The sequence below is a fragment of the Lepidochelys olivacea genome (assembly GCF_965140295.1).
Source record: "Lepidochelys olivacea isolate rLepOli2 genome assembly, chromosome: 3".
Classification (NCBI taxonomy): Eukaryota; Metazoa; Chordata; order Testudines; family Cheloniidae; genus Lepidochelys; species Lepidochelys olivacea.
The window spans coordinates 77,579,355-77,601,282 of NC_140413.1; the positions used below are offsets into that span (position 1 = coordinate 77,579,355).

Sequence of the window (21,928 nt, forward strand, 5' to 3'; positions counted from 1 at the left end):
AAAATGTTACTGCACAACTAGAAATAATGCCTCAAGCTACATTCACTTACACACATGAAAACACACCTCTGTTTTTCTGTAGCACCGTCTCCACAGTGTCTCAGGAACACCATTTTTTATATTAGATCAGTGGTAGCATTAATAGAATTTTAAAAGCAAATCTAAAACAATATCCATCTCTTATGACTAGTAATTGTGGTTGCAGGCATTGGATTGAAGGAGCATTTACAATGTGATGTGTGGATTCATATCTATATATTTAAATTCCCCATTTTATAATCCCATCTTCAAGCTCCTTCAATCCAATGCCTGCAACCACAATTACTAGTCATAAGAGATGGATATTGTTTTAGATTTGCTTTTAAAATTCTATTAATGCTACCACTGATCTAATAGTCTGCACACAACAATCCTTCCAAACATGTTTAAAGAGCCATTCAGATTTTTTTAAAAAACTTTATTTAAAAAATAGTCTAGAAACAGAGCAGCAAGAGTGATAAAGTGAATTTGCATTATTTTTATTAGTCGTGCATTATCTTGCAATAATAAATAGTACTTTTCTTTTGGTACTGGTAGTTTTCCAAGTCTCCTTAACATTCATCAATGTTTTACAGCTTCATCTACATTTTTGTCATCAGTCTTACAGTTCAGTCTGAAAGTAAATCCAAGTGTAATGTTCAAAAATTATCACATTACAGACAAAAGGAGAAATGCCATCAAATTCACTATAAGGTCTCTCCTCCCTCGGCCAACTAGTATTTCAGGCAACAAACAAGTTCGATGAAAAACACTATTTTGGGATGTGCCCTAACTCATCAACCTTGCACAAATTCCAAGTATGAAATTAGTTAAGAGCAATGAAAGCATAAGACACTGGAAATGAGGAAGAGCCTTTCACCTCTAATTCAAACCCTGGCCGAGGCCACCAAAAGATATAATCTGTTAGATGTTTAGTGACTTACATAAATTAGTCATCTCAACATAGCTCCTAGTGAAAAGGTATTCTCATCACTAAAACCATCATTACAAATACCATACATTAGCTAACAACCAGTGTTTCCCCAAACTTTTGAAAAAAAACTGAGTGCCCACTTCAGAAAAATAAACCTGTTGCATCCGAAAGTGCTAAAGGAGCTGGCGGATGTGATTGCAGAGCCATTGGCCATTATCTTTGAAAACTCATGGCGATCAGGGGAAGTCCCAGACGACTGGAAAAAGGCTAATGTAGTGCCCATCTTTAAAAGAGGGAAGGAGGAGGATCGTGGGAACTACAGGCCAGTCAGCCTCACCTCAGTCCCTGGAAAAATCAGGCAGCAGGTCCTCAAGGAATCAATTCTGAAGCACTTACACAAGAGGAAAGTGAAGTGATCAGGAACAGTCAGCATGGATTCACCAAGGGCAAGTCATGCCTGATTAATCTAATTGCCTTCTATGACAAGATAACTAGCTCTGTGGATGAAGGGAAAGCAGTGGACATGTTGTTCCTTGACTTTAGCAAAGCTTTTGACATGGTCTCCCACAGTATTCTTGCCAGCAAGTTAAAGAAGTATGGGCTGGATGAATGGACTATAAGGTGGATAGAAAGCTGGCTAGATCGTCGGGTTCAACACATAGCGATCAATGGCTCCATGTCTAGTTGGCAGCCGGTATCAAGTGGAGTGCCCCAAGGGTCGGTCCTGGGGCCGGTCTTGTTCAATATCTTCATAAATGATCTGGAGGATGGTGTGGATTGCACCCTCAGCAAGTTTGCAGATGACACTAAACTGGTAGGAGAGGTAGATACGCTGGAGGGTAGGAATAGGATACAGAGGGCCCTAGACAAATTGGAGGATTGGGCCAAAAGAATTCTGATGAAGTTCAACAAGGACAAGTGCAGAGTCCTGCACTTAGGATGGAAGAATCCCATACACCGCTACAGATTAGGGACCGAATGGCTCGGCAGCAGTTCTGCAGAAAAGGACCTAGGGGTTACAGTGGACGAGAAGCTGGATAGGAGTCAGCAATGTGCCCTTGTTGCCAAGAAGGCCAATGGCATTTTGGGATGCATAAGTAGGGGCATTGCCAGCAAATTGAGGGACGTGATCATTCCCCTCTATTCGACACTGGTGAGGCCTCATCTGGAGTACTGTGTCCAGTTTTGGGCCCCACACTACAAGAAGGATTTGGAAAAATTGGAAAGAGTCCAGCGGAGGGCAACAAAAATGATTAGGGGTCTGGAACACATGAGTCATGAGGAGAGGCTGAGGGAACTGGGGATGTTTAGTCTACGGAAGAGAAGAATGAGGGGGGATTTGATAGCTGCTTTCAACTACCTGAAAGGGGGTTCCAAAGAGGATGGATCTAGACTGTTCTCAGTGGTACCAGATGACAGAATAAGGAGTAATGGTCTCAAGTTGCAGTGGGGGAGATTTAAGTTGGATATTAGGAAAAACTTTTTCACTAGGAGGGGGGTGAAACACTGGAATGCGTTACCTAGGGAGGTGGTGGAATGTCCTTCCTTAGATATTTTTAAGGTCAGGCTTGACAAAGCCCTGGCTGGGATGATTTAATTGGGGATTGGTCCTGCTTTGAGCAGGGGTTGGACTAGATGACCTCCTGAGGTCCCTTCCAATCCTGATATTCTATTATTCTATTAACCCATTGTACCCCTCAGCCTCCCATCCCATCCTCACCATGTGTTAGTGTGACACTGGCAGACCAGGTGCCAACTCATGCCAAGATCCCCATGTCTCCACTGAACACTTACAAATACCTAGCTGGTCAGCCAGTCTGACTCACCTGTGTATTAGTATTATTAAAATAGGTATTAGAGGAATAAAAATGTGCTTAGTGTTTAGACTTTATTGAATGCTTTAAGTTCTTGCATACATTAATCTCACATATAACATCTGTATCCCATACTGTACTGTAATATTTAACCATTTGTATTGTAAGCCTTTATAACTGTGTAAGTCACCAGACAGGAGAGAATGATTAGTGTGAAATATTAGTCTCCAACAGAAGTTGTTACGCTACTGTCTGACAAGGAAGGCCCAACCATACCAGATGGACTAGAGTGAAACATTAAAAGGGACAAAATACTTTGTTGTTTACTCTCCTCACCTCCATGGAGATGTGATGAGACTTACCCATCAACAGAGTTTGCAATTTGAAGTGGAAGGGGAAAAAGAAATAACAGGAGGAACTGGATCTTTATGCTGTGTGGACTTTATGGGACAAGGATCACTAGGCATAAGCAAAAGATGTCCAGTGCTTAGCCCGGGTTAGCCCTAAAGGACACAAAGAGCTTGCTTATTATAGAAGTTTCTATTACTTTTGAAATTTAAGACTAGAACTCATTTGTGTATGTGTACCTCTGCGAACTTTGTAAATAACTCATTTCCTTTTCCTATATAATCACTCTCTAGATAGTTTATTAAAGGATTGGCTATAGGATTTGGCTTTGCTGTAGATCTAAAGTGCTACTTACCTGTGGAAAAAAGAAAAGGAGTACTTATGGCACCTTAGAGACTAACAAATTTATTTGAGCATAAGCTTTTGTGAGCTACAGCTCACTTCATCGGATGCATTCAGTGGAAAATACAGTGGGGAGATTTATATACATAGAGAACATGAAACAATGGATGTTACCATACACACTGTAACCAGAGTGATCACTTAAGGTGAGCTATTACCAGCAGGAGAGTGGGGGCGGGGGGGAGAAATAATGTAGTGATAATCAAGGTGGGCCATTTCTGGCAGTTGACAAGAACGTCTGAAGAACGGGGGGGGCGGGGAGAGAATAAACATGGGGAAATAGTTTTACTTTGTGCAATGACCCATCCACTCCCAGTCTCTATTCAAGCCTAAGTTAATTGTATCCAGTTTGCAAATTAATTCTAATTCAGCAGTCTCTCCTTGGAGTCTGTTTTCAAAGTTTTTGAAGAATTGCAACTTTTAGGTCTCTAATCGAGTGACCAGAGAGATTGAAGAGTTCTCCAACTGGTTTTTGGACGTTGTAATTCTTGACGACTGATTTGTGTCCATTTATTCTTTTACGTAGAGACTGTCCAGTTTCACCAATGTACATGGCAGGGGGGCATTGCTGGCACATGATGGCATATATCACATTGGTAAATGTGCAGGTGAATGAGCCTCTGATAGTGTGGCTGATGTGATTAGGCCCTATGATGGTGTCTGCAGAATAGACATGTGGACACAGTTGGCAACGGGCTTTGTTGCAAGGATAGGTTCCTGGGTTAGTGGTTCTGTTGTGTGGTGTGGGGCTGCTGGTGAGTATTTGCTTCAGGTTGGGGGAGGGGGGCGTCTGTAAGCAAGGACTGGCCTGTCTCCCAAGATTTGTGAGAATGATGGGTCGTCCTTCAGGATAGGTTGTAGATCCTTGATGATGAGTTGGAAAGGTTTTAGTTGGGAGCTGAAGGTGATGGCTAGTGGCGTTCTGTTATTTTCTTTGTTGGGCCTGTCCTGTAGTAGGTGACTTCTGGGTACTCTTCTGGCTCTGTCAATCTGTTTCTTCGCTTCAGTAGGTGGGTATTGTAGTTGTAATTATGCTCAAATAAATTTGTTAGTCTCTAAGGTGCCACAAGTATTCCTTTTCTTTTTGCAAATACAGACTAACACGGCTGCTACTCTGTAACCTGTGGAAGTGACTGGTCCTTTGGGACTGGGAGTAACCTGAATATTACTGTGATACTTGGTATAAGGGACCACCTACCACAAACATAAGCTTACCTGGGTGGCAAGACAGATTACCCAAGGGTACTCCTTATTTAGGCTGTTAGTGCCTGAGGAGTTTACACTTGATAATTGGTTAATGAAATCTAAGTATAGAGCGCTCAGCCAATTTGGGGTTTGTGCCAAGGTTCTTGACAGTCTGCCCTTTGGATGGTACTCCTGCTCTTGAGCCACTGCAGGACAGCTTGACAGTTGGGTGATGCCATCTTAACATTTTCACCTTCCACACACAAATCCCTAACTAGTCCTTCACACTACTTCCGCACTTTGGAAAATGGAGTTGTCCATCTTTGCAATATGATGCTCTCTCTCCTTTCTTATTCTTACATGCTATAATGAACAGTTAAAGGTCAGGAGTACTTGTGGCACCTTAGAGACTAACCAATTTATTTGAGCATGAGCTTTCGTGAGCTACAGCTCACTTCATCGGATGCATGCCGTGGAAACTGTAGCAGACTTTATATATACACAGAGAATATGAAAAAATACCTCCTCCCACCCCACTGTCCAGCTGGTAATAGCTTATCTAAAGTGATCATCAGGTGGGCCATTTTCAGCACAAATCCAGGTTTTCTCACCCTCCACCCCCCCACACAGATTCACTCTCCTGCTGGTGATAGCCCATCCAAAGTGACAACTCTTTACACAATGTGCATGATAATAAAGTTGGGCCATTTCCTGCACAAAGCTTTCTTAAAAAAATAAATAAATGCTGAGATTCTGCAGAACAACTGATAGATGCATGTATTCTCTCTCTCTTCATCATGCAGTCCTTCCCCTCCCAAGGACTTTGGGAAACAGTCTTAATTCTACGGTCTCTCTGACACCATCTAACATATAGACTTATAAGGATAGTTAAGTTTCCCTCCAGACAGCCTCCAAAACAAGTCAAAGCTTATTGACAAGTTAGTCACTGGTCAGGTGTTGTGCAGGTATCAGTAATTTAACCTTATTCTGGAGGACTCACTTATAAAGATGCAAGAGTAAAATTCACATTTTAAATTTTAAGCTCTTTCAGACAGTTACTGTTTTATTTTATGTTTGTACAGTGACAAGCACGGAGAACCCCATGCTGAATGAGGCTTCTGGGTGCTACTGTAACAAATAATAATATTAAGTGAAGAAACAACTGGTTTCAATTACTTTGTTTAAAAGTCACCATTTGACATGAAGTTGACTACATATTCTGTTACACATTTTAAATCTTAATGTTACTGGAGGCAGCATGCTTTATGACAAGGAACTGAAACTTGTTCCTTAATTTGTTATGTTACCACAAAAAAGTCACTTACCTACTCGACACTTGATTTTCTATATCTGTAAAACAAGGGATTCAGGGAGCTTTGTAAAGCTCTGTGAAATGTACAGATGAAGTCTGAGTACTTTAAATTTTACTATACTTATTTTTAAAATACATGTGATTTTTCCTTTGAAAATTTTTAAGAAGGGGGGAAGCCACAACAGAAGATTACAATCTTAACTACGATCAGCACCAGGCAGGAAACCTGTCAGGCTTTGCTGATTTAAAGGTAAGCCTGGACCATAATTTTATCAGGCTATTATCCTTAAAGAAAAATGAAATTCAGGTAGATTTCATTATAGTGGATCAAATTTTCATCTTTATTTCCCTCCCACTTCTGCCTTTTCCTCAAATAGCACTTTCCTCCTTTGCCCCTACTCGTGTGTCTCAGTCTATGGAAAACTGTATTTTTGACTCTTGTGTATTTCTGAACCACAGAAGGCAAACTATTTGACCAGTATAGACAATTAATACAGTGTAAATTGAAAAAATTTCTTAAACATTAAAAATGCATATTTACATTTCAGTGCGTGAAAAACTTGCAGGTAAGTTATGGTAAATTCAAGTCTTTCTTTACTTGAAAATGATGAGCCTCTCCTAAATATTAAGATTACAACACAAATAGATGAAATTAAGTGTAAAGCAAGGCAATTCACAGGTAGAGTTTAGACTACGTCAACTCAGTCCCACTGTCCTAGCTATTGCAAAACATGACATGACGCACCCTAAAGTGATTTTGAGTTAAGAACAGAAAATCAAGGATTATGCTACAAGTCAAGCTTTTTGTTTATCTTATTTGTGATAATTCTAAACATATTTAATTTCCAATTTTACTGTGTAGGTCTGTAGTGTAGACCTAGCCTAATGGTGAAAGCCTGGCTCCAGTGAAGTTAAGGAAGAGAGGCTTTAAAACTGATTTCAATGGGGCCAGGATTTAACCCTAAATAAGCACTTCTGCTATTTCCACGTTTTCTGTTGTTGTCTTCCCCCTCTCATTGAGTAATGAGCCTACCCTGTCCTTGCTCTTCCTCTTGCTTCTAATGTATTTGTAGAATATTTTCTTGTTACCCTTTATGTCTCTAGCTAATCTAATTTTGTGCCTTGGCCTTTCTAATTTTGTCCCTACATACTTGTGTTATTTGTTTATATTCATCCTTTGTAATTTGACCTAGTTTGCACTTTTTGTAGGACTCTTGATTTTTAGATCATAGAAGATCTCTTAGTAAGCCAGGGTGATCTCTTGCCATACTTCCTATCTTTCCTACACAGTGGGATAGTTTGCTCTTCTGCCCTTAATAATGTCTCTTTGAAAAACTGCCAGCTGTCTTCAATTGTTTTTTCCCTTAGACTTGCTTCCCATGGGATCTTACCTACCAACTCCTTGAGTTTGCTCAAGTCTGCTTTTTTGAAATCCACTGTCTTTATTTTGCTGTTCTCCCTCCTACCATTCCTTAGAATCATGATCATTTCATGATCACTTTCACCCAAGCTGCCTTCCACTTTCACATTCTCAACCAGTTCCTCCATATTAGTCAAAATCAAATCTAGTACAGCCCCTCCCCAGTAGCTTTCTCCACCTTCTGAAATAAAAACAAACTGTCTCCAATACATTTCAAGAACTTGTTGGATATCCTGTGCCCTGCTATGTTATTTTCCCAACCAATGTCTGAGTAGTTGAAGTCCCTCATCACCATCGAGTCCTGTGCTCTGGATGCTTTTGTTAGTTGTTTTTAAAAAGTCTCAGCCACCTCTTCTTCCTGGTTAGGTGATCTGTAGTAGACCCCTATCATGACATCACCCTTGTTTTTCACCCCTTTTATCCTTACCCAGAGACTTTCAACAAGTCGGTCTCCTATTTCCATCTCAACGTCAGTTCAAGTGTATACATCTTTAATATATAAAGCAACACCTCCTCCCTTTTTTCCCTGCCTGTCCTTCCTGAGAAAGCTGTACCCTTCTACACCAATATTCCAATCATGCATATTATCCCATCAAGTTCTGTGACGACAACTATGTCATAGTTGTGTTTGTTTACTGGCATTTCAAATTCTTCCTGCTTATTCCCCATACATCTTGCATTACTATAGAGACATCTAAGATACTGATTTGATTCCCCCCATTAGTTCTGTCTTCCTTATCCCTGCTATAACAGCCCATGTTCCCCCAAATTCTGACCCTTCTCCCAGGTCTCCATGTTTTGGCTTATCTGTGGGCTTTGGTCACCTGCCCCCTTCGAACCTAGTTTTAAAGCCCTCCTCACTAGATTAGCCAGTCTGTATCCAAATACATTCTTCCCCTTCCATGATAGGTGAACCCCATCTCTGCTTAGCAGTCCTTCTTGGAACAGCATCCTGTGGTCAAGAAAGCCAAACCTCTCCTGGCAACACCATCCACGCAGCCAGGCATTCACCTCCAGGATACATCTGTCTCTGCCTGGGCCCCTACCCTTGACTGGAAGGATTGAAGAGACCACCACCTGCACTCCCATCTCCTTCACCCTTACTCCCAGAGCCCTGTAGTCAGTTCTGATCTGCTGAGGATCAGACCTTGCAGTATCATTAGTGCTCAAATGGATGAGTATCACTGGGTAGTACTCAGAGGGCCAGACGATCCTCGACAACCTCTCCGTAATGTCTCAGATACAGGCCCCTGGCAGGAAACATACCTCCCAGGATGCCATATTAGGGCAACAGATGGGTGCCTCCGTCCCACTCAGAAGAGTCACCAAACACCACTACCCTATATTTCCTCCTGGGAGTGGTGGCTGCGATCCTCCCAGCTGTGGGGGTACATGGCTTCTCCTCCTCCACTTTTCTGGGTGATTCCTCATCACTCACTGCCAGGGCAGCACATCTGTTTTCCATCACCATGGTGGGTGGGTTGGGAGTAGGGGTGGAGCACTGCCTGCTGCCAGAAGTAACCAGAAGCCAGTGTCCCCTTTGAGACAGAGCCATATCCTTCTCCCTGGTGGTGTGACAACAGTCCTCTGTAGCTGGATAGCTTCCTCGGCCTTGGATGTTTCCATGTGACTGCTCTCGAGGAATTCCTTATGGGCACAGATGCTCCTCAGCCTAGCCACCTCCTCCTGTAGCTTTCCCACCTGCTTTCTGAGAGATTCCACCAGCAGGCATCTTCCACACTGGATGGTCCCCCGCAGCCTGGCTTTCTGAGAGTGGGAAACATATCCTAACTACGATGGGGTTTTTTAGATTAGGCCAATCATAAGCCTGTTTAAATGATAGGCACTCAAAACATTTCACATAAACTAGCAAACACCTGCTTTATGGGGCAATGTCTGGTCATTTCCCATAAATCAGACTGAAACCTGTAACCTTGAAGTGAAAAATTACTTTGTATTCCCCTCCCCCATACCCTGAGCTATTCAGTCCTCTTGCTGCCCTTGATATTTCACTTCTCACACTATTAAGAGGTTATGCAAATATGTATATTCTGAAACAGAACTTGACACACTGTCCAAAACTATGTATTACAGCCAGTGACTACTATTGGACTACTATACATGGAACGAAGGCAGTTCAGAAAACAACCTGAAATAACTGATAGGCTGAACAAAGCAACCAGATGAGATGGCAAAAATAACAAGGTGGTGTGTGCCCACAGTTTGCCACTTGAGTTCAGTCTTGGGTCCACTTCTTCTGAGTGATGATCTTCAGGTGTGCCCAAAGCATGGAATAGGCACAATTTTATTTGTGTATATATATCAAAACAGGTTATTGTAAAGTCTCAAGCACTTTTTAAAGAGAACACTGGTTTTCTCAGTCTACTTCATAGTAAACAGTTGTTCAGATAATAAAAAATCACCACCAAAACACACATCTTTGTGACAGTACCATGGGAATAGCCAAGAATTAATTAAAACTTTTGGAGAGCATCACAGATTTTAAAAACGCAATCACAGCACTGAATATCACAAACATATTACTATAATAAGCTACAGCAATATTTCCAGCTCTGCACTAAAAAGGAGGGAGGGGAAGTATTTGCTCGTTACCCAGGCTGTATCTATCCTATGACTGACAATACTCCCACTATGTGTGTGCTCCTTTTTAAAACACACACAACACGAACACAAAACTCACTACTCCTTTCAATTTTTTTTCATTTTTTAAAACAGTCTCATCCTCATGTAGGCCTGTAAGCCACAAGAGATAATCACTTAAGTTTAAAAGAAAGCTTTTTTCCAGAATATGAATTTTTAAGTAGCGCTGAATAACTTAAAGTGGCTCAAATATGTGTCCTTTGAGCACTGTGATAGGATTCCAGGAAAGAACTGATAAAATTGTGAGGTCCCAGAACAGAACTATATTTCTAAGACATCTCTCACTAAGCCTTGCCATTTGGCATGGGGATGAGTGGAATGGGGAAAACCCATGACTGAATTCAAGATAAAGGAGTGATAGCCTTCTCTTAGGATTCTCTTCACACATGGAAGACAAATTGATGCTCCACACTGATAGCCATAAGCCTTCAGGACTAAAAAGAGAAAGATCTGACAAATATATACAGGATCTTTGCTTTCATAAACCAATATTCCCAAAACAATCCCATCTAAAAACAGTAAACTCACATGACAAACACACACAACCCAGTTTATTTTCAAGTGAAATAGTCCAGCTTTTTTTTTTTTTTTTTTTTTAAAGGAAGAATAAATTACCTCCTCTTTTCATCTTTTCATGGAATTCTAGTGCTGCAACATGAAAGTGGGTGAATGAGAAATAGCTACACTGATCTGAGTTCCAGGACTTGCTCTAGTCAATTCTGGAGCAGTGTCAAAAGCACTTAGAGTATGTCTACACTGCAGCTGGGAGCACAGCTCCCAAGCCTGGGTAGACAGACTCACGCTAGCATACAAAAAACAGCTTGTGTGGATGCTGTGGCTCCAGCAGAGATTCAGGCTTACCACCTGAGCTCAAGCCCACTCAACACCCTACGCTTGAGGTTGGGTAGCTCAGCTAAATAAACTTTATTTAGCTTCCAAAGCTGCACTTCTTTTAAGTTTTATTATTCATTCATCAACTGAATTTTTATCCGCTCCTTTAATTTTAACGACTATATTCACATTCTACCTATCTTGGGTACTTTTATAGCCTTTGGCATTGTCATATCTAAGCACCTCACATTATATATTCTCACTACACCCTGTGCAGTACAGAAGTACTATTAACCCGATTCTTACAGATGAGGAAATGGGCACGCAAAAAGGATAAGGCCTGGTCTACGCCTAAAACTTAGGTCGACCTAGCTACTTCACTCAGGAGTATGAAAAATGCAAACCCCTGAAAGACGTAGTTAAGCTAACGTAAGCCCCAGAGGACACTGCCAGATCGACAAAAGAATCTGTCCGTTGACTTAGCTACCACTGTCACAGAGATGGATTTACTACAGCAATGAAAAAACCCCTTCTTTCACTGCAGCAAGTGTCTACACTGCAGTGGTATCGCTGCAGCAGTGCCACTGTAGTGCTTAGTGTAGACACAGCCCAAGTGTTTTGCTCAAAATCACACAAGGAGTTTGAGGTAGAGCAGAGATCTCCAAAGTCTTAGGCTAATACCATATCCACTGGCCATCCTTCCTCTCTAGGCATTTGTGTCTTCAAGGGCACTTTTTCCTCCAGTGCTGTGGTTGGTCTTTGCAATCAGATCTGTAATCCTCTCGAAAAGCAACAAGGAGTCCTTGTGGCACCTTAAGAGACTAACAAATTTAGTCTAATATGCTCAAATAAATCTGTTAGTCTCTAAGGTGCCCCAGGGACTCCTCATTGTTTTTACTGATACAGACTAACATGGCTACCCCTCTGAAACCTCTCCAAAAGGAAACTGAGTGGTTGGGGGCGGGGGGTCTACTGCCCCACCCCAAACCTTTTGAAAGACAGGAAACAAAAGTCTTTAGCTAGCCAGATCTTATTCTGGCATCTTAAAATCAATCACCAGATTCACAAGTATATCCCCACCGAACTAAGGTGATGACTAAAGTAAAACGCCAGATCTGGACCTCTATTCACCGCAGCCCTCTCGGTCCACTGCGTATAAAATCTCTGCTTCTCAGTACAGTAATTTATAGAAATTGTTTCTGTACCCAGCAAGTTGCCTGGCCTTAAAGGCACATCCTGATTGCTCTCTTACTTTCTCCTGACCCAGACCCAGCAATTCCAAAATGATTTTTCAAAGGCTCTCATAACAAGAGCAGCTAGAGCTAAAACAACAATGATGTAACTGTAATTTGTTAAGCGCTTCAAACACCAGTTTCGAATGGCATATGACAGTAATCTCAGTTCATGATATGCCAGCTGCTACAATAATGTCAGAATTGAAATAGGGAAAGCAGCAAAGTATGTTAGGAAAGGTGTGTTATTGTTAAAAGATGTGATGTTTTATAAAAACTGCTATTACCAGAAATACCTCAACAGCATATTACAAATGCTTTCAGGACTAGGAAACGTTTTTGAGCATTGACCCATGACCAGTGAGAAGACAAAATGTCAACAATGAAAAACATACATCCCTCCTCTTAATGATTTATTTAATAGATTATAAACAAAATTACTATTCTTCTGAGTATTTCAACTAGTCGTCTTAAATTAGCAAAAAAAAACATTTGTGTCTTGTAATGCTTAAAAGGGAGAAAATGGAAATGGGAAGTAATCATCCAACATTAAAAGCAGTATAATAGCACAGGTGCATGTTTGAAAACAAAGCTGATCAGACGCTTTTTTCTGTGACTTTGCATGGAGTTGCTTTTCTCAGAAAGGACTAATCTCATTTTAGCTTTCTTACTAACTGTATTTGCAATGCTAGATAGAGACGATTCCAATACCCTAAATATCAAGACAAATGCTGAAGTAAGTGTAACTCCTTCCATTGATTTCACTGAAAGTTAGATCAAACCCTCAAAGAACACATTAAGTCATCAAGGTCACATGGTATTCAAGAGAATTTGTTGCAAATCTAGGGAAATTTACCTTCCCAGTTAAATATAGCATGATTTTCAGCTCGCTTTAGCTGAAGTTGTTAAGCCATTCAGAATTAGCACACTGTAACAAACCTACATACAATCTTCAAGATGTTAAGAAATACCATTTCATCTGGTGGGGGAGGTGAAATCACAGTCCACACAGTAGTACATTTCTCCAGTTTCCGTTTCAGGGCTCTAACAGATTCAAAACAAATGCAACTGAACACAGTCTTGCCAACCCACAGGGACTCGTTTTCACCCTTATATCCAGGACTGCATCATCCCTACAGCCCTTATTCCAGAGCTTCATAGCCTTCCCCAGGCTGCTCCAGGAAGGTATACCTATCAGGCAGAAGGCCTGAGAACGTTAAAGAGATCCATTCACTGACCTGTGTCTCTCCTGTATCACCCACTGTTCAGGAAACAGGAAGCCTTATATCTAGGGCCCTACCAATTTCACAGCCATGAAAAATGTGTCACGGAACGTGAAATAAGCTCTTGAAATCTTATCTCCCCCAAGCTCCTAGGAGTTACTTGTCCTTCCCCTGCACGGCCACTCTGAGTGGCGGAAGGGGTAGTAGGATCATACCCACCTCCGGGTACCTCCCCCTGCTGCAGGAATATCCGGTGCTCGGCAGAAACCCCAGAAGTTCCTGCAGCCAGAGGAGGCTTGTGCTCCAATCTCTCCCTTGCTGCTCGGAGTGCCCCAAACAGGGGCTCCTAGCTGCTAGTCCCAGCTGGGCTGGGGAGCGACAGGACTTGTTCTTCTCCTGCATGGCTGCTCTCGGGGAGGAGAACAGCCTCTGAGCTTCCTGCAGCACAAATAGGTACATGGAGGTGGGTCTGATCTCCCACCCGAGAGCAGCCATGCAGGGGAAAGACAAGTCCGGTCTCTTGCTGGCCCAGCAGCTAGGATTCCCTGACTGGGGCACTCCCAGCAGCAAAGGGGAGATCAGACTCATCTCCACCTCCGGGAAGCTCCTGCAGCTACAGGAAGCTCTGAAGACAGCACAGAAGGCAATCCCATGACCCCCCGACAATAGGTTTGCAACCCCCTCTGTGCCCCCTTTTGGGTCAGGGCCACCACGGTTACAACACACTGAAATTTCAGGTTTAAACATCTGAAACGTGAAATTTTCAAATTTTATGGCCATGAAATTGATCAGAATGGACCCTGAATTTGGTGGGGCCCTACTTATATGCAACTGCCTGCATAAACGACATCTCCCAGTGTTAAAAAGCCCAAGGGCTGTAACATGTGCATGTGCCCTAAGACCCAGAGATTCTAATATCTCTCAACACTGTTATTTTACTGTTACATACTACCAAGTAATCCATTCTGACAGTTTGTGACAAAGGAACCACTAGCAATGCTGCTTAACAGATGGACACGCAACAGGCTGAAGACCAGAAGCAATTATTTACCAGAAGCACTTGTTAATCGGAAATAGGTTTAAACAATATTTGCAAGCATGCTGTATATATGCTGATTTCCAAAATTATAAACAGACTAAGTTAAAGTCCCCTTGTCTCCTCTTGTTTTATGGCACTGACAGGCTGAGCAGCACCTTCAACACATAACATGCCAGCTGACTGGCAAAATGGCAACTTCCTATTTCATTATTTTGTATTATATTTAAGACTACTTAAAATTAGCACTGATTTACTGTTCTTTGTACTGAAAGGAAGTGCAGCTTTCTTTTAAACATTCCAATGGGTGCTAACTGGAAACAAATCCACCAGCTGTTGCACTCTCCTCCTGGGCAGTTTGCCTGTGTCACTGGCAATATGCTCATGAGAACATTTTAAAGATACCTGTATAATTTCTCATATAAAAAGGTTTCACTATATTTTGATCACAGTTGCTAAATGTAGGAAATAAAGTCATTCCAGGAAAAGGGTAATGTCTAGATTTACTATGAATGGCTGAGACACTAAGGGAGAAATGGCCCCTTGGGATCTCAGTCAGATCAATAATTTTCAGTTGTAAATGTTTGAAGTGCATGTTAGACATTTATTGATGCCCCCTTGGAATGCATGTACTTTCAACTTTCAAGCCCAAAGGCTATTTCTGTGTGTCAAAGTGTATTTTGCATTGACTGATGTATGCTCCTTCCTTAACACTTACCTATTTCACAATTAGAAAAATTCCAGCAAGAATTTAATACTACTCTCCATACGAGATATAATAATTTTCAGAAAGGTAGGGGTATATTTTTATGAGTGCACCACAGTACAAGGAAATATCTTCTGTACTTATTCAGCCCCCATTACTGTAGTATGAGACCACCACAAAGTCTTTTGTGTCTTTATCTTCACAACACCCCAGTGAGGCAGGGAAGTAATATCCCCATGTTACAGTTGCAGAACTGACGCACAGAAAGACTAAAGGCTTGTCTACACCAGTAATTCTCAACCAGGGGTACATGTGCCCCTTGGGGTACTCAGAGGTCTTCCGGGGGTATTCAAGATCAGTGTTTCTCAACTTCAGGGTTGCAGCTCCAAGGGGGAGCATAGGACAGGTTTAGGGGAGTCGCAAGTGCAGGGCTGACATTAAGAGTGGCAAGCAGGACAACTGCTCAGGGTGCCCCACAAAAGCTAAGTTACACGTTTCAGCCCAGCGGTCTGGTACTCAGGCTTCAGACAAAGCTCACAATAAAAGAGAGACTCAAGTATCACATTGAAATGCAAGTATAATACGTATATAATTATATGGTAAAAATGAGAAAGTAATCAATTTTTCAGCTATATAGTGTGCTGTGACAATTTTGTATTTTTATGTCTGATTTTGTGAGGTGAAACTTGGGGTACTCAAGACAAAGCAGACTCCTGAAAGAGGTACAGTAGTCTGGAAAGGATGAGAACCACTAGTCTACACTATAGAGCCTTGGCCAACATAACTATGCTGGCAGAGCCCCCTAGTGTTGACACAACATAAGCCAGCAGAAGTTCCTCCACCTGCATAGCTACATCATCTCCCTTAACAACATTAACAATGCCAATAGAAACCTCTTTGTTGGCATGTGTGTATCTACAATAGGGGTTCTGCCAGCTGAGCTACCTCATCTAAGGGTGCAATTTTCTCCACACTCCTAGCCAGAGTATGCCAGCTAAACTTCATAGCTTAGACCAGGCCCAAGTCACTTGCCCAAGGTCACACCGGAAGTCTGTGGAAGAGCAGGAAATTGAACCTTCCACATCTCCAACTAACACCCAACCACCACCCCATCCTTCCTCTACTCTGTACACCTAAGAGGGCATTATACCTCTGAAAACCAAGAGGGAATATTTACTCTAAAAGACAGAATTGCAGGTTTCACACACTGCACCACAGAACATGAAAGACTACGCCAGGGGCTAGCAGAAAGGCAACCAGACTGGGTGGCTCCAATGGCAGTTGCTATGGGGAGGTTTGGCCTGCAAGACTGTAATAAATGGCTGAATCAAACTGACAGATACCAGTTCAAAGAGGACTGATCAGACTACACAAATAGCTCATTTCAAACCAGCTTGCACTGTACGTTAGTAGGTGTTATCTCAAATTGCTTTGTAATAGGATACATATCTCTGGAATGGAGTGGGGTTTTTTTCTTTGCCTGACTTAAAAGGCCATTTTGATGTTCAATGAAAACATGCTGGTTAAAAAGTGTTTAACAGAACACTTACCAAAAGCAATTTACCAGGAGAATGTCTATGTTATTATTTGGTGTAATGTAGTTTTCCAGCAATTTTAAAAAAGTATTTCCATTTCTACTCAAATTATATTAGGAAGTACAATTAATCAACGAATTAACTGTACTCAAAAGGACAGTAGTCCCTCAATATTACAAATGCAATTTAAGATTTTATTAAATTTGAGTACTGTGTATTTTTGTTGTGTTACATGAAATAGATTGTATGCATTCCGAAATCTAAAATGCATTTTGATGCATGTCATGTAAACTTTAGTTCTATGGAGCTTACTAGCCAAAAAAGCTTATTAAGAAGTGCATTTATCAGTTAATACTTTGGTATTCAGTGATATTAATTCCAATTTCCAGTTACAACATTCTTTCCGGTATTATTTCTGGCAATCTGCCAAACAAGAAGTGGTTATAATATTTTTAGGATTTTCCATGATGTGTGTTAGTCCAAGCCGTTTTTTTCATATTGTACAGCTACACAGGAATTTGTTAGTCTCTAAGGTGCCACAAGGACTCCTCATTGTTTTTACATTAAATTGTGTTCAGTACTTCTCTAACAATACGTCACTACTACTTCAGAAACTTTCTACACATCCATACATTTGGGGCACATTGCTTGGTAAATGTAGTCCCAATTGGTGAAATAAAATAAGTTGTTCTCAGCAATTTGATATGTTAATCAACCAATGTATTCTTTAAATAAAAACACATGTACTGAAGTCAAAACGTAATACTACTCGGCCCTTCTCTCTGCACAGTGCATTAGCATCAACAATGAAGTCAATATTTCTCTGAAATAATATTGATTACCTTATGCGAGTTTACACTGCAACTATTCAGCAGACAATACCGTATGAAGAACAAAAGTGGTGGCTCTTATTTTAACATTTCAAGAGTACAAATGTGTAGGAAAAACAGTTGACAAGTTTAACCTCAGAAGGTTAAAAAAAATTTTTTTTAAATGAAAACTTAAAATCTGCAGTTGTTGGCACTCATCCAGGGAAAATCTTCTATTTGTTCTGTGCAAGTGGATTTTTTTTAGCTGTTTATAAGTGTTCTTCATTCTTTGTCATTCCTTTTAGCTAATTCAGACGTTTTACTAATTACATGGAATTTAATTAAATATCAATAAATGTACTATTTCAAATGTTCACCTACTCGCAAAAAGCACTTCTCTGGCAGCAATTTATGATGTAACAATGAACCTTAAAGAGTTAGAGCACTTAAAGCAAATTAGAAAGGGGTTCAATGCACAATGGAATCTGGTATCTATATTCCAAGAACAACTCCTTAAAATTTATAAGAGGCTGACATAAATGGTGATTGTTCTGAAACCACTGACGAGATCTTCAGAATTGCCCTGCACGTAGTTTCCCATTACCTCTACAATGTTGGTTGTGAAAAAGTCCATTCCCCTTTTCTGCACTTAAGTCAGAGATATTTTAAAACACAAATAGGCACCATCATTTGTTGTTTGCCTTGAAAGAAAATTCCATGATATTTAATATTATTATTAGAACATGATGTTCAGTTGACAATATTCAACTGATTCAGACAGAAGGCAGTAACCCATATATTCTTTCCAAAACATGCAAGTACAGTAGAACCTCAGAGTTACGGACACTTCAGGAATGGAGATTGTTCGTAACTCTGAAATGTTCTTTAACTTGGAACAAGATGTTACGGACTTCAGCCACGTAGGGAGTTGGGGCTGCAGCCACAAAGTGTGTGGGTGTCAAGGCTCTGAGTGGGTGGGTGGAGTTTCTGACCCCCAGGGTGCCACGGCTCCAGGTGGGGGCCTCAGGGTGTCTTCCCCGGGGGAACACCAGGGCTCTGGAGTTTAGAGCTGGGGGAACACTGGAGCTTGAGGCTTCAGCCCCATGGCTCCACTCCCGGTTTCAGCCTCGCGGGGAGCACTGGGGCTCAGGGCTTCTGCCCCACAGCGTGGGCTGGGACTCAGGGCTTCGCTCCCGGTTTCAGCCAGTGGAGGGCGCACCAGGGATCAAGCAGGGAACAGAGCCGGGGGGCTGAAGCCCCGAGTCCTGATGCTTGCCCCGGTCTAAAGCCCTGATCCCCCACTGCTACTAAGGGTCAGAAGCCCCAATCCCTCCCTCCAACCCCATGGCTGCAGCCCTGAACCCCAGGACTAAAGCCCCAATGCAGTACAGTATTTGCTGTTTTGTTTTGCTTTTTTCGGTCTCCCCAGCTGCTTGATTACTTCCGGTTCCACAGGGTGTCCAGTTGACCGGTAAGTCCATAACTCTGGTGTTCATATCTTTGAGGGTCTCCTGTACCCTGCTTTAATGTCTCCAAGAGGTCCCTCCATCTCCTCCTGAAAACTTTGGCTTGGTCTCCTAACATTTTTAGTTGTCTTATATTCTCTACAGTTAAAGTCCCATGTTACAGACTCACTCCTGCTATTGATTGAGAACTGGATGAGGTTCCTCCAGAATGTCACCACTGCTTTTTTAATCAAAGAAGATAGATAGGAAGAGAGCATCTAATATTGCTTTAAGAGAAGTGATATTTCCACTACAATTTAATCTGCTAGGAACTACAAACTCACCTCTATTCCATACAAAGCAATTAGGAACACGTGCTAAAAGCCCTAAATATTAAAATTAATGTGTTTTGTTTTACCTTCTTAAGCAATAGTAACAAGCATAGGGTCCCTCATATTCAAAAGGTAATAAACATGTATACGTTAATAGCTTAACTTAAATGGCCCAACTCCAGAAGTGTTAACTTCCACCACATGTTGTGATAGTCACATGTAGGATCAATGAGTCTTTAAAGATTATAGGATACACCAATTCAAAGCAGCACAAAATCCTGCCATAATAGATAAGAAAGCTGCACACATATCTCCACTGGTGCAATAACCAACACCTTCCCCTACACATCTTTCAAGGGTCCTACCCATGCCTATCACAACACGTGGTATACCTCATCCAATGCAGCAAGTGCCCCAACAACAACAATACATTCTTAAATTAATTCATATAGAACAATGACACAAGGCAAAATACACCGTATCACCTGTAGATGAACACTTTTAATAGAATGATCACTCCATATTTGACCTCTCAGTCCTCAGCCTCAAAAGAAATGTGCCCAGCACCTTCAAAAAACTTTGCTGGACACTAAACATCACAGACTCAACAGACACTGGTTTTAGGTCTCATTACAACTTGGTCTTGAACAGTCTCCAACAACATGTGTTAACTCTTTATGCTTAAAAATCTGTTCCACCTTGTGCTCAGTGTCACAGCCAAATACCTTTCCCACACCTGAAGAAGAGCTCTGAGTAAATTTGTCCCTTCCATGAACATCAAACTCACTTTCTCTTTTTCATATCCTGGGACCAACAGGACTTCAGCACCATTACACACAAATTTTATTCATGAACTTTTGTAAAACCTGACCAAGTTTTTTTTAATCTTTATTTTGTTTTAAATTCCACCTGCATATTCCCCAGCAGTGTTTGAAATCCAAGCAGGAGAACACAAAGAACTCCAAAGTGTTACAACAGTTTCGAAAGTGAAACTGACTTAATTGATTTATCATGGCCAAGAGAAAGGAAACAAGAACAGTAAGAGCTGTAGCGTAAGCTGGATTTGTAAAATGTTTAATGGCCAATAATCCATACTTGTTAACAATTTTAATAAGGACACTGTTATCAAATGATTGTCCGTTGACACTGTCCCTACAATACATCCTACCCCCACAAATGTGCCGGCTGGGGAAGCAAGCAAGCAATCTGGAAGCCAGGTGCACTGGAAGCGCACAGAAAACAGCCAGTCGAGACACCCGTGGCTACACACAGAGCAAAGGCCCCAGCACAGGCTACATGAAACTGACAGCCCGGTGCCGGCGGGAAGGGCCCGGCACACGGACGCAGTGGGACAGCTGCGGCCGGGCTCCGCTGCCGGCTCTGCGGAGCTACAGAGCCGATGCCGATGCCCCCAAGCTCCGGGGAGCGTCACCGAAGAGCGCCCCGGACCCTGCGCACGCCGGGCAAGCTCATCCCCGCTGCCCCCGCGGTGGGGGGTGGGGAGGAGACAGCGCCGTTAGGGAAACTGAGGCACGGGGAGGGGCGGTGACGCCGGTTATACTCAGCCCTGCGGAGGGAGCGCGCCCCACCGGCCAGGCGGCCCCAGGGCAGGGCGAGCTCCGGGAAAAGCTGCGCCCCCGCGCCCCCCCCTACTTGGGCAGGAGAATAAAGCCCGCCCCCCCGCGGGAGAACAGGGCACCCGGCCCCAGCGCGTCTCCGCTCCGAGCTGAGGAGACCCATGGCGGGGCCCAGCAGCCAAGGCCACGTAGGCACTGCCCGCCGACGAGATCCCGACCGCTCACCTGCCTTCCGGCTGCCGCGAAGAGCACAGCGCCGGGCGTGACACGGCCGTAAAGCGAGGGAGAGCGGGCGGGGCCAGTTGCGGGAGAGCGGTGGGTAGATCCCGATGGACGCCACGCCCCCACCCCCCGGTGTGGCTCATCCCTTCGCACTGACGTTAACCCCGTATTGACCCCGCCCCACGCGCAGCGCCCCGCTTGCTGATCCCGGCTCGCAGGCACGGACTCCCTGCCGCGTGCCGCGTTCTCCAAAGCCCACTGCCCCGCGGTCCCCTACCGCGCTGTCCCTGCCCCCCGCTGGCCCCTGCCCCGCCGCCACGCCTGTCCCCTGCCCCCCGCTAGCCCCGTCCCCACGGCCACACCTGTCCCCTACCCCCCGCTAGCCCCGTCCCCACGGCCACGCCTGTCCCCTGCCCCCGCTAGCCCCGTCCCCACGGCCACGCCTGTCCCCTACCCCCCGCTAGCCCCTGTCCCCACGGCCACGCCTGTCCCCTACCCCCCGCTAGCCCCTGTCCCCACGGCCACGCCTGTCCCCTACCCCCCGCTAGCCCGTCCCCACGGCCACGCCTGTCCCCTACCCCCCGCTAGCCCCGTCCCCACGGCCACGCCTGTCCCCTACCCACCGCTAGCCCCGTCCCCACGGCCACGCCTGTCCCCTACCCCCCGCTAGCTCCTGCCCCGCCGCCACGCCTGTCCCCTACCCCCCGCTAGCCCCTGTCCCCACGGCCACACCTGTCCCCTACCCCCCGCTAGCCCCTGTCCCCACGGCCACACCTGTCCCCTACCCCCCGCTAGCCCCTGTCCCCATGGCCACACCTGTCCCTTGTCCCTGCTATCCCCTGTCCCCACTGCCACACCTGTCCCTTGCCCCCCTCTAGCCCCTTTC

The 21,928-nt window shown here is 43.5% G+C and overlaps 1 protein-coding gene across 2 annotated transcripts in view; it reads right to left on the reverse strand.

The window, feature by feature from the left end:
- The window catches only part of ASCC3 (activating signal cointegrator 1 complex subunit 3), a 519,828-nt gene extending 498,690 nt beyond the window's left edge, over positions 1–21,138 (reverse strand). For both annotated transcript variants that reach the window (XM_084624580.1, XM_084624579.1), the window contains exon 1: positions 21,046–21,138. The gene's annotated coding sequence lies outside the window, so the exon portion shown is untranslated. The remainder of the gene's footprint in view (positions 1–21,045) is intronic.
- Between the last annotated feature and the right edge of the window lie 790 nt (positions 21,139–21,928).